Source organism: Coregonus clupeaformis, unplaced genomic scaffold, assembly GCF_020615455.1.
Source record: "Coregonus clupeaformis isolate EN_2021a unplaced genomic scaffold, ASM2061545v1 scaf0205, whole genome shotgun sequence".
NCBI classification, from domain to species: Eukaryota; Metazoa; Chordata; class Actinopteri; order Salmoniformes; family Salmonidae; genus Coregonus; species Coregonus clupeaformis.
In genome coordinates this window covers 115,488-128,030 of record NW_025533660.1, presented here as the reverse complement: position 1 = coordinate 128,030, position 12,543 = coordinate 115,488, and the positions used below count along the sequence as shown (strand labels likewise).

General features: G+C 46.1%; 1 pseudogene; it reads right to left on the bottom strand.

Moving 5' to 3' along the window:
- Positions 1-1,005: 1,005 nt before the first annotated feature.
- Positions 1,006-10,726, bottom strand: LOC123484144 (annotated as a pseudogene).
- Positions 10,727-12,543: the final 1,817 nt, after the last annotated feature.

Here is a 12,543-nt window from a genome sequence, read left to right as displayed (position 1 = left end):
ATGGCAGAGGCTGTGGTATAGTTAAGCCCAGAGCCATATAGAAATAAAATACTCTGGCTAAACCTAATCATACTTTCCTGTGCTTAAATGGTTTTCACAGACAAAGTGAAATGATTCAAATGACTTTGCCCTTGTTGGTTGCCCCTCAACAGCCTGAGGGCACTGGATTAGAAACAACGATGCAGATGTAACCCTGTGCCATTTAATGTATTATCTGACCGCCACTAGTGCTCCTAAGTCAAAATTATGTATTTATTCATTTATTGAGTGTTTCATTTAAAAAAAACAAGATTAGGAAAAGTTTCTAAGCATACCTGAGAGTTCCTCAACTCACACCAGTGTGTGGCGGCACATCGATTGGGAACCACTGATCTAAGTTACCAAATAATCAACAACTTAGAAAAGAAACCTACATTTGAACGAAATTAATGACTTTTATGACATAAGATAATATATATTGTGTGCGTGGTAGCCCAATTATAGAAATACAAAGCAACACACCCATGTTCACACGACCATACGACATACATAGGAAAAGCACTAAAATACTTAGGGTTTTGTTAATATATATATTTATATACTGTATATGGGTGTGTGCTTGTGTGGGTGTGTGCGTGCATGCGTTGCTTTCGTACATGCAGTGTTTCTCTTCTTTCAAAGAAGTGTATTTGTGTTCCTGGCAGTTGCTGGACAGTTTCAGTGCCACAGGTGTGGTATCATGGGGATAGAGAGAGAGGAAGCTGCTTTTGCATGACACTATTATTAGACAAGTTAGAGAACCAAGAAACCACCTCAGATCAACTGATAACAGAATGTTGAAGTTTTAGTTGAGTATTACAGATATAGCCCAATGTTGTTTTCATCTGTCCTGGGAGGGACAACAGCCGTAAATTGGCTCCATAGATAACTCTGCCAAGCAGAAACACTCCAATCAGTCATGTCTTTGGATATAGGATGTGTCATTGTATTAGAATCCAGTGGATGTCTCAGTAAAAAGACAACAACTAAAAGTTAGACTTTATTAAAGTGAAAAAGGACACACAAACATCACAGGATACACAGGATACAATATAAATCAATGAATGAAAAATAACATATCACCACAATGCTTGTATAATATTGAGAACAACAATACTAATCAATCATAATCAATAACGTATTGGATATATACATAACATTATTACTATAGAACACTATGCCATAACCATCCCAGACCATGTCCTTTCTAATCTAGACACATCTATCTCTGCAGTCCATCATGTGTTCTTCACTGCTTCATCTGAAAAGAGGCAGAAACAGATACAGGTTATTACAATAAACAGACAGCGAAGTGGAAAAACGCAGGTTACCTTTGGCCCACAAAGAGTTTCTCACCTCTCCTCTGTGTATATAATCATATTTGGAAGGGAAAGGAGCAACTCTCGCTCACAATCAAATCAAATCAAATGTTATTGATCAGCTGCCAATGGCCTTCATCAGAAGTCTACAATCACATGAAATAAGCGGTGTCAGTACCTTGACCAGGCTGAGCACTGTGCTGTAGGTGAGGGAGAGAAGGAAGAGGATGATGAAGGAGGAGGTGGTGGACCACAGGCTGCTGAACTCATCCTCATCGTTGTCCGTGCAGCTCAGAGCGAAGCCCGCCTCAGGCTCAGTCAGTAGGATGTTCTCTGAGAACAGGTAGAGAGACAGGTGGTGAAGAACGGACATACGCTTGTGTCTGCGTGTGTGTGTGTTCATGTGTGTCTGCGTGTTTGCGTGTGTTTGCGTGTTCATGTGTATCTGTGTATGTGTGTGTTCATGTGTGTCTGCGTGTTTGCGTGTGTGTGTGTGTGTGTTCATGTGTGTATGTGTATTGTACACCTGTATTAGTCTTTATCATATTCTAACAAATACAGCTACATGAGTTCAAATTATATGGACACACACAGACACACACATCAACACACAAAGAACACATGAAACTGAGCTGTGCAGACTTCTATCTTGGCCTAATGTTAACATGCACATCCACTCACATTTATGTCAAACTACACCTATACACAAAATAGTACATCCATGACCACCTTACTGGAAGCACAGTACTATTATGTAGGCTATTCAGTACTGTTGTGTCTTTTCATGCCAAAACAATTGTCTTTATTCTGTTTTTATATGTACAATAGACCAGTATATTTTCTAAGACTTGAAGTAATTGACATAGGAACACGGAACCATGTGATCTTAAATGCGATATTGTTTATTAGCCAGCCTCCACATTAGGAAGGCACATTGAACAATGACAAAGGACAACAATGGCAACACAAGACTGTGCAATAGGACTGACATCTTACAACACAATAGACTGGACAATATCACATTAAACAATATACATGTCTACAGTCAACAAAACAATGACAACACTAACATGTTAACTTTAACTCAACAAGGACAACAAAGATGACAACAGTGGACACACCTAGTAATTGGCTATTCTGACCCACAGAGGAGTCAATAAGGAGACACAACGACACAACACACACAGATTAAAATCACTTGTCTTCACATGAGTTACCCATGGACTTCGACACACTCCTCTCCTTAGGTGCGGTGTTGTTGTCCGAGCCGGTGTACTTGACGGCGCATGTGTAACGATCCCGGCTGTCTGAGTCGGGTCCTGTCTGGTGACTAGTGTTCCGGTTCGTAATCTCCAGCTTCCCGAGGGTTCGGGAACGCTCCGGGAGCGCTCTTGTTTTCCGCACCTGCATCCCATCAGCAATCTGCACACCTGGTCCTGATCATCACCCTTCTTAGGCTCTGGCCTAACATCCAGTTCCTGCCGGATCGTTAGCTATGAACAGTATGTTTGTCAGCGTATCAGCCTCTGAGCCATTAGTGTTAGTTTTGTTGTTTTGCACCTTGTTACTTGCTGTGTACTGACCTCCGTTTTTGTTCTGTCTGCAGTCTCTCACCCGAACCTTCACCCAACCTCTGCCTGATGGTCGGCGGCTGCCGAGCCAGTACCGGACCAACCACTGCACCCTCAACAACCCATCCACGCCACCCGCTCTGTTCCCTGGATTATTCAGCCTCACTCGGAATCTATTAATTAAACACTCACCTTTCTCTCAACGTACCTTGTCCTTGTCTGCTTCTGGGTTCTGGCATAGTAAACCGTGACAGAACGATCCGGCCAGTAATGAACCCAGCGGACCTGGACTCCGTTCGCCATGCTATTACCCAGCAGGAGAAGATGTTGGGCCATCATAGCACGGTACTACATGAGATCGCGTTGTCAGTTCGGAACCTTTCTACCGGTCTGACGGAGGTCCAGAACCAACGTAAGTGTCCGGTGGAGGATCCACTACCGGTTTCACCCATCTCGCCTGCCGCTTCTGAAGCTGTGTCCATCCGTGAGCCCAAAGGTTCCGACGCCGGATAAATATGAGGGGGAGCTGGGAAGATGCCGTTCCTTCCTTATGCAGTGTGGATTAGTGTTCGATCTACAGCCCTACTCTTATGCCACAGACAAGGCTAGGATAGCCTTTGTGATTGAGTTGCTGCGTGGTCGAGCGCTGGAGTGGGCTTCAGCCGTTTGGGGAACGACAGGATCCCTGCATGGCTTCATACCAGGGGTTCACGGCCGAGATGAGGAAGCTCTTCGACCATTCCGTCCGAGGGAGGGACGCAGCTAGGCGCCTGTTTTCGCTTCGCCAAGGAACTCGCAGCGTGGCGACTTCGTGATCGAGTTCAAGACGTTGGCTGTGGAGAGTGGGTGGAACGAGGAGTCTCTGCAAAGCGGCCTTTACCAGGGTCTGTCGGAGCAGCTCAAGGATGAGTTGATCTCCTATCCGAGCCTAGTGACCTGGACAGCTTGGTAGCCTTGTCTATTCGGGTGGATAATCGAGTCCGAGAGCGAAGGAGGGAGAAGCAATGGGGTCCGTCCAATCGATCAGCTTCTCAGTCCCCAGTCGGGTCGGGTGGTGGACCAGAACACGTCGATCAGTCTCCACCACAATGGATTAGTGGAGAGGTCCTCTCTCCCGATTCTGAACCCATGCAAGTGGGGCGGCACGGGTTAACCAAGGAGGAGCGTCAACATAGACGTAAGACCAACTGCTGCCTCTACTGTGGTAGCTCGGGACATTACATCTCCACTTGTTCCCGGCGGTCGTCAAACTGCCCGGCTCGCTAAAGTTGGGAGGACTTTTAGCGAGCCAGTTTCAACCTCTCAGTACCTCTGTCAGACCCCGTTTCCCGGCTACCCTTGTGAACAGGAATCAGAGCTTAGCGCTTAACGCTTTTATCGATTCAGGTGCCGATGGAAGCTTTCTTGATGCCGAGTTGGTGGAACAGCTGGGGCTTTCCAAGGAGCAATTGCCGGAAGCCATTAGGCGACCACTCTGAACGGCAGTAGTCTGGCACGTATCACGATGAGGACTGAACCGGTTAAGATGCGGTTGTCGGGAATCATTCTGAGATGATTTCATTCTTCATTCTGCCGTCTTCCCATGTTCCTCTGGTCCTTGGATACCCCTGGCTGAAGGAACACAATCCCACGTTCGATTGGGTGGACGGGCAAGGTAACGCAGTTGGAGCCTTGATTGTCATGCTAACTGTCTCAAGACTGCCTGCCCCCATTCGGTTCCCAGTCAGGTGATTGAGGCTAAACCCCCAGATTTGTCCCTGGTTCCCGAGACATATCACGATTTGGGGGAAGTTTTCAGTAAGCAGAAGGCTCTGTCACTCCCTCCCCACCGACCATATGATTGTGCCATCAACCTGGTCCCTGGAGCTGTCTACCCCAAGGGAAGGTTATACAGTATCTCCCGACCTGAACGTGAGGCGTTGGAGACCTACATCAAGGAGTCCCTAGCTGCTGGTCTCGTCGTCCCTCGTCATCACCCCTGGGGGCAGGATTCTTCTTTGTGGGTAAGAAGGATGGCTCTCTTCGACCGTGTATTGATTATCGGGGGTTGAATGACATCACGGTCAAGAACAAGTATCCCCTGCCCTTGATGAGTTCTGCCTTCGACTCCTTACAGGGTGCTACGGTGTTCACCAAGCTAGACCTACGCAATGCGTATCACCTGGTCCGGATCAGAGAGGGGGACGAGTGGTTGACGGGTTTCCAATACACCGATGGGTCACCGAGTATCAGGTGATGCCGTTTGGACTGACCAATGCTCCAGCGGTATTCCAGAGTATGGTGAACGACGTCCTGAGAGATATGATCGGTCTCTTTGTGTTTGTTTACCTGGATGACATTCTGATCTTCTCGAAGGAACCTTCCGACCACGTCCAGCATGTCCGGCAGGTTCTGCAGCGATTGTTGGAGAATCGTCTGTTCGTGAAGGCCGAGAAGTGCGAGTTTCACGCCCACACGACATCCTTTCTCGGGTACATCATCTCCAGGGGAGAGATTAGGATGGACCAGGAGAAGGTTAGAGCGGTTCTGGAATGGGCCCAGCCCGGTGCGAGATTGCAGCTCCAGAGATTTTTGGGGTTTGCGAATTTCTACCGCAGATTCATCCGGGATTACAGCCGTGTGGCCGCTCCGTTAACTGCCTTGACTTCCAGTATCAGGACCTTCAAGTGGAATCCGGAGGCGGATCGAGCGTTTCTGGATTTGAAGAGGCGATTCACCAACGCACCGATTCTCTCTCAACCGGACACGGCCCGTCAGTTCGTCGTTGAAGTGGACGCGTCTGATGTGGGAGTTGGCGCCATCCTGTCGCAGCGATGCTCCACGGACAGTAAACTCCATCCCTGCGCCTACTACTCTCGTCGCCTTTCGCCTGCGGAGAGGAATTACGATGTGGGTAATCGGGAGCTTCTCGCGGTGAAACTTGCCTTGGAGGAGTGGCGCCACTGGTTGGAGGGGGCGGAGCAACCGTTTATTGTCTGGACTGACCACAAGAATCTTGCTTACGTGCAATCGGCTAAACGTCTCAACTCCCCGTCAGGCCAGGTGGGCGTTGTTTTTCGGACGATTCAAGTTTGCCCTGACGTTCCGACCTGGATCTAAGAACGGCAAGGCGGACGCCTTGTCCCGGATGTTCTCCAAGACGGAGGAGAGTGGGTCCAAGACCGAGACAATCCTCCCCGGAACTGCGTCGTGGGAGCAGTTATGTGGAAGATTGAGGAGGAGGTGCTGGCGGCCCTTCGGACTCAGCCCGGTCCCGGTAACGGTCCACCCGGTCGGTTGTTTGTGCCTGAGTCGGTTCGGCCCTGCTGTCCTCAAATGGTCCCACGCCAGCAAGATGGCTTGTCACCCTGGCGTGGCTCGGACAATGGCGTTTCTTCGCAGACGCTTTTTGGTGGCCTGCCATGGCCGAGGATACTCGGGGTTTTGTTGCTGCCTGTCCAGTGTGTGCGCAGAATAAGAGTACCAATCGGCCCAGCTCTGGACTACTTCACCCCCTTCCTATTCCCCGGCGACCATGGTCGCATCTGGCCCCTGGACTTCGTCACTGGGTTGCCCGCTTCTGAGGGGAAACACGGTCGTTCTGACTATCGTGGACAGATTCAGCAAGTTCGCCCACTTTGTGCCTATTGCCAAGCTTCCCTCTGCCTCGGAGACGTCCGAGATCCTGGTTAGGGAGGTTTTCAGGGTCCACGGTTTGCCCAGTGATATCGTTTCCGACCGTGGCCCTCAGTTTACCTCTGCTGTCTGGAAGTCCTTCTGTTTGGCCATTGGAGCTACAGTCAGTCTCACATCTGGTTTTCACCCCCAATCCAATGGTCAGGCGGAGAGAGCCAACCAGAAGATGGAATCCACGCTACGCTGTCTGGTCTCTTCCAACCCCACCTCCTGGGTCTCTCAGTTGCCTTGGGTTGAGTATGCCCACAATACTCTTCCTACATCTGCCACTGGGATGTCTCCCTTCCAGTGCCTGTATGGCTACCAACCTCCCCTGTTTCCTTCTCAGGAGAAGGAGCTCTCAGTGCCTTCTGTTCAGGCCCATATTCGTCGTTGCCACCGGACCTGGCATCGGGCCAGAAAGGCACTCCTTAGAGTTTCGGACCGGTATCAGCTCCAGGCGAATCGTCGCGGATCCCCGCTCCCACCTAACCATCGGAGATAGGGTTTGGTTGGCTACACGGGATCTTCCGTTACGGACTGAGTCTAGGAAGTTGTTACCGAAGTTCATTGGTCCGTTTGTGGTGGAGAAGGTGATCAATCCAGTGGCAGTTCGACTCAAACTACCGAGGACGCTCAGAGTCCATCCCACCTTTCATGTCTCCTGCCTCAAGCCTGTCTTCCTCAGTCCTCTGTTGCCTCCTCCGCCTCCTCCTCCTCCTCCTCGAATGATCGGAGGTGGTCCTGCCTACACGGTGCGTCGCATCATGGATTCCAGACGGCGGGGCCGGGGTTTCCAGTATCTCGTGGACTGGGAGGGGTATGGCCCTGAAGAGAGGAGTTGGATTCCGCGGCGACAGGTCCTAGATGCGGACCTCATCAGTGACTTCTACCGCCTCCATCCTGGCGCTCCAGGAGTCCGCCCGGTGGCGTTAAATCGGAGGGGGGACTGTAACGATCCCGGCTGTCTGAGTCGGGTCCTGTCTGGTGACTAGTGTTCCGGTTCGTAATCTCCAGCTTCCCGAGGGTTCGGGAACGCTCCGGGAGCGCTCTTGTTTTCCGCACCTGCATCCCATCAGCAATCTGCACACCTGGTCCTGATCATCACCCTTCTTAGGCTCTGGCCTAACATCCAGTTCCTGCCGGATCGTTAGCTTATGAACAGTATGTTTGTCAGCGTATCAGCCTCTGAGCCATTAGTGTTAGTTTTGTTGTTTTGCACCTTGTTACTTGCTGTGTACTGACCTCCGTTTTTTGTTCTGTCTGCAGTCTCTCACCCGGAACCTTCACCCAACCTCTGCCTGATGGTCGGCGGCTGCCGAGCCAGTACCGGACCAACCACTGCACCCTCAACAACCCATCCACGCCACCCGCTCTGTTCCCTGGATTATTCAGCCTCACTCGGAATCTACTAATTAAACACTCACCTTTCTCTCAACGTACCTTGTCCTTGTCTGCTTCTGGGTTCTGGCATAGTAAACCGTGACAGCATGTAAATTTCACGTTTGTCTGCCACTCATTCTTGGTGGTGGTGAAGACGCTGGTAACAGAGTCGTTGCCTTCCGGGGTTTTCTGAGGACGGCTGGTGACCCCCTCCTGGTACTCGCCGCTGTCCACCTTCCACATGATGTAGACGTCACAGAGAGACGGGCTGACCACCAGGCACACCAGAGTCACTTTCCCCTCCTCCTTCATGTCTTCCTCCGAGAGAAGGTGGACGGACACTGAAGGGGCTCGACCTGCAAGAGGATTGATTTTAAGGAGAAACGTTACACTCATGTACGTGTAGGCACATATGAAAAGCAGTATGTGAATATCAGTTTAAAATCCAACCTAGTGGTCCTTAACCCTAGTTCTGGAGCACCACAGGGGTGTGCAGGTTTCTGTTCTAGCCCAGCACTAACACACCGGATTCAACTAAGCAAAGGTGATGATTAGTTAATGATTAGTTGATTTGCTGACTCAGGTGTGTTAGCGCTGGGCTGGAGCAAAGTCTGCACATCCTGTGGCTTCCACTCCAGAACCTGGAGCATGTGACCACTTATCACAACCACATTGAGATGTCTCAGTGACCTACATCCTTTGGTGAAGCTGAGGTCCTGAATGACCGGTGTGACTTCACCGCTCTTCATGACAGAACACTGGACTTTGTTCACATTGGTCCACTTCGGCTGGTCTATGGTCAGAGTGCTGACCCTGCTGTTCAGGTTGCCCTTTGATTCAATAGGTTTCAGATGGATGCCATTCGTCGTGGCCTGTCCGTTGACCTGCCAGGTGATAGTGGTACCAGACACTGTGTCCTTGTCTGTACCAGTGATGACACAGTCCAGCATTGCTTGGTTGTCCAAGAAAAACTTTTTCACACTCGGTGGGTTCAGAGTCACCGTCAGTGGTTCTGAAAGGGGAGGGAAGCAGTGGGAAAGCATGACATGTTAATGTTACTGATGAGGAACTACACTAAATAATAGAGATCCTGTGTGTGTGCATGACATCAATTGTAGTACAGTCTACTCCTATGTACAGACCTGTTTTGGAGATCGTCTTGTTGATGGTTTGTTCCTGGTCCTGCACCACACAGCTGTACTGGAACTTGTTGTTCCAGTCAGTGTTGATGACCTTCAGCAGACTGCTGGCTGAGAAGAGGCCTGACTGCTGTTGGCCTACAGTAGGGGTCGGGCCCTTCACCTCCTTGTCATTCTTCTTCCAGGTGACAGTGACGTTCGTTGTGGCGAAATGTTCAATCATACACATCAGGTATTGGGTGGTTCCAATGGGCGCCGACAGCAAAGACACTGTTGGAAGTAAGACTGAGAGGTGGGAGGTAAAAGAAATGGGCACATGTTAGTTTAACCCCTTATTGAAATAATACTGATATTTTCAAAGAAATCCAGGGTAAACACCAATAATCATTCTATAGCAGGTTTTCTAAACATTAATAGTTTCCAGACATTCTCATCCACGCGGAGCTGACTGACTCCTGTGTAGGTTTTCCCCGCTCTGGACCGCCGGGTACTGGATGAAGTCCGTCAGCGCACTCCTGCTGGCGTCTGTCCATTTGAAGGTGAGTGAGAAGGCGAAAACCCGGTAGCGACACAACCGATGCTGTAGACGTTGTTAGTAGGGGTTCCACAGTTCATAAGAGTGAGCAGAGCAGAGGGGGCTGTGGTTGCTGCAATAAAGAAAGAAAGAAAGAAAGAAAGAAAGAAAGAAAGAAAGAAAGAAAGAAAGAAAGAAAGAAAGAAAGAAAGAAAGAAAGAAAGAAAGAAAGAAAGAAAGAAAGAAAGAAAGAAAGAAAGAAATGTAACACTTTATTTGAATGTACAGAAATGACATGGTAACTACTAGGAATTACCGCGGTAAAATGGTCATTACACAGTTATAACCTAAGAACTACATGTTCATTTAATCTTGCACTATAAGGCACCATTTAGTTCTATGTAGTTGGTTGTCTTGTATTCTTTGAGATATAACTACCACTAAGTTTAATATTTTATTAGTCGTATGTACAGGATACACATCGTGTGCACCGTCTAATGTAATGCTTACTTGCAGGTTCGTTCTCAACAATGCAACAACAATAAGAAATAATAAAATATAAGAATACAAACATTAAGTAACTGGCTCAGTAGAATAGAAAAAACATTTTTGAAAAGGTATAATACAGGAAGGCACAATTAAGTACACATTAACTCATTCAATTGCAGACACATTTACCAGTGAAAACAACCATAAAATAAAACATGCTGTTCCTCTAATACCAATTAATTGAAATCATTTTAATTAAATGATTTATATGGACTAAGGTGATGCCAATTAACACTCAATTCAATATGGGCTAAGATGAACTCTGCTCATATTATCTTACCCTTCATTTGGTTTATGTGTTTGACTCCCACATTTTCATTTTCATAGGGTCATTTTCGACTTAAAGCAAAGCCTACATAATTAACCAATTCAACACCAATCGCAAACAGTGAAAGAAGTATGTGAGGAGATGAACAAACAATACTGCCCTACCTAGGTGTACTACGCTAATAACAATATCCAAGTCATAATTTTAACTTTCCTCCATAAAACAATGATTTATCTACAAACTATAGCAATTTAACTGCGTAAAAAGACACAAAACAATGGCTTACCTGATGATACTGTGACCATTGTCCCTTTCCCCAATAGTCAAAGTAGCTGAACACAGTGTGACAAGGGCGTATGCCAAGCAATACAAAAACTACCCTCTTTACAGCAATTGGTTTCAACTAATCTTGATAACTTCATCACAAAAAAAATCTAAATAGATACTACATTCTAACATAGTCACACTTGGTCAACAATATATTTCCACAATATGGATCATTTTCTCTTAGACTGTCATTTTTTTCTAAGGAACGAAGGGTTTTCTATTTATAAGACTTTAGGAAACAAACTTCTGCATTATTCTACAACAGCAGAACCTAGAAATTTAGGAACTATTTGACTTTCAAGGAAATAAGTAAACAATTTCTTTAGTGGACCATGAACAGGTCTATTCAATGACGTTTTGCATCTGAAAAACGCACAAGACTACATATGTTATTTCTACACAGAAAATAGAATGGGAAAATTAAACATTTGATGGAAGTAATAAATGTAAGTTTGCTTACCTGTTGAGACGGTGACTTGTGTCCCTTTACCCCAGTAGTCAAAAGCATCACAGTGCTATGTCTCCATTCACTGCCTGTACAAAAACCCTGCACCTCAATAGGCAGCTTTAAAGTCATGACACTGAATCCAACAGACATGAAGATATAACGCAATATCGTAATATTATTATACACCTGATTTCTTAAGGACATACGTTGTGAATTCAGTTTTGTATACCTTTTAAAAACTGATGCTCAGGTCCATGTCATGACATCACTTACTCCATCAAAACATACTTTAAAAAATTTAAAACAATTTACAATGGGGTTATATCAATATCAGACGATCATTTGAAGAATATTGTATGGTTTCTCCCCATTTTCCCTATCCTCAGGCAGATATAATGCAAGTTCTGTCTCTGAGGTTTTTGTTCAGCCTCATTTCACTGTGTACCCCACCCCATATCACAGTGATATACCCCAGCACAAAAACACCTCCTTCACATCTCCATAGGGATTCCATATGACTATGTCTGCTCTCAGTCAGGTATAAGAAACATAAAACCATGGCTAAAACTATACATTGTAGCATTACTACAGATTCTTACAGTATTATATTCTCCATGAGTTGGTGGATTAATCTTCAATGTTTGTTATTATTGTTTGTGACTAAAGGTGTATCCATTGTCAGTTTGTGACAGTTGTTTGCAAATGTATGGATTTATGTCACAGTACAAAATCCAATATCATGGCTATGGCCAAATCATGTTTATGGTGAGGTTTCATTAGGTTTACATTGGTACCATTGTCGTGGGGGGTGTTTATTTGACCTGTTCAGTGTTGATGTGTCCATACAGGAGCAAAGGGGTTTTTGTCGGCGTAATATCACTGTGGCCCCCGTAGACCCAAACCATAACTGTATAGTCACAGTGATACACACCATAGCAAAAACCTCCCACCAGTACCACACACCTGCTCTATGAGGATAGCAACACATTCAGATGGTTGTGGATAGGTAATAACACACATATCTATTATTTCTTCAAATATTTTTGAATATTTTAAAATATTATATATTATAACATGATTTAAGTATTCTTTAAAATTAGAACATTTTACCTAAATCCTGCAGGTACAGTGCTTTACAACAGTTAAAAACATCTATGATACTTTTTATTAATGAGCTTTATAATATTTTAATTTTCAACTCACTCAAAATAATTTAGTCAAAATTTGTATGAATGGTTTAACCTTTATTAATATTTGTTACAAAGTCAGCATCAATATGAATGATTTAACCTTTAATAGTTGTTATTTAGTCAGCATCATTATGAACGGTTTAACATTTAATAGTTGTAATTC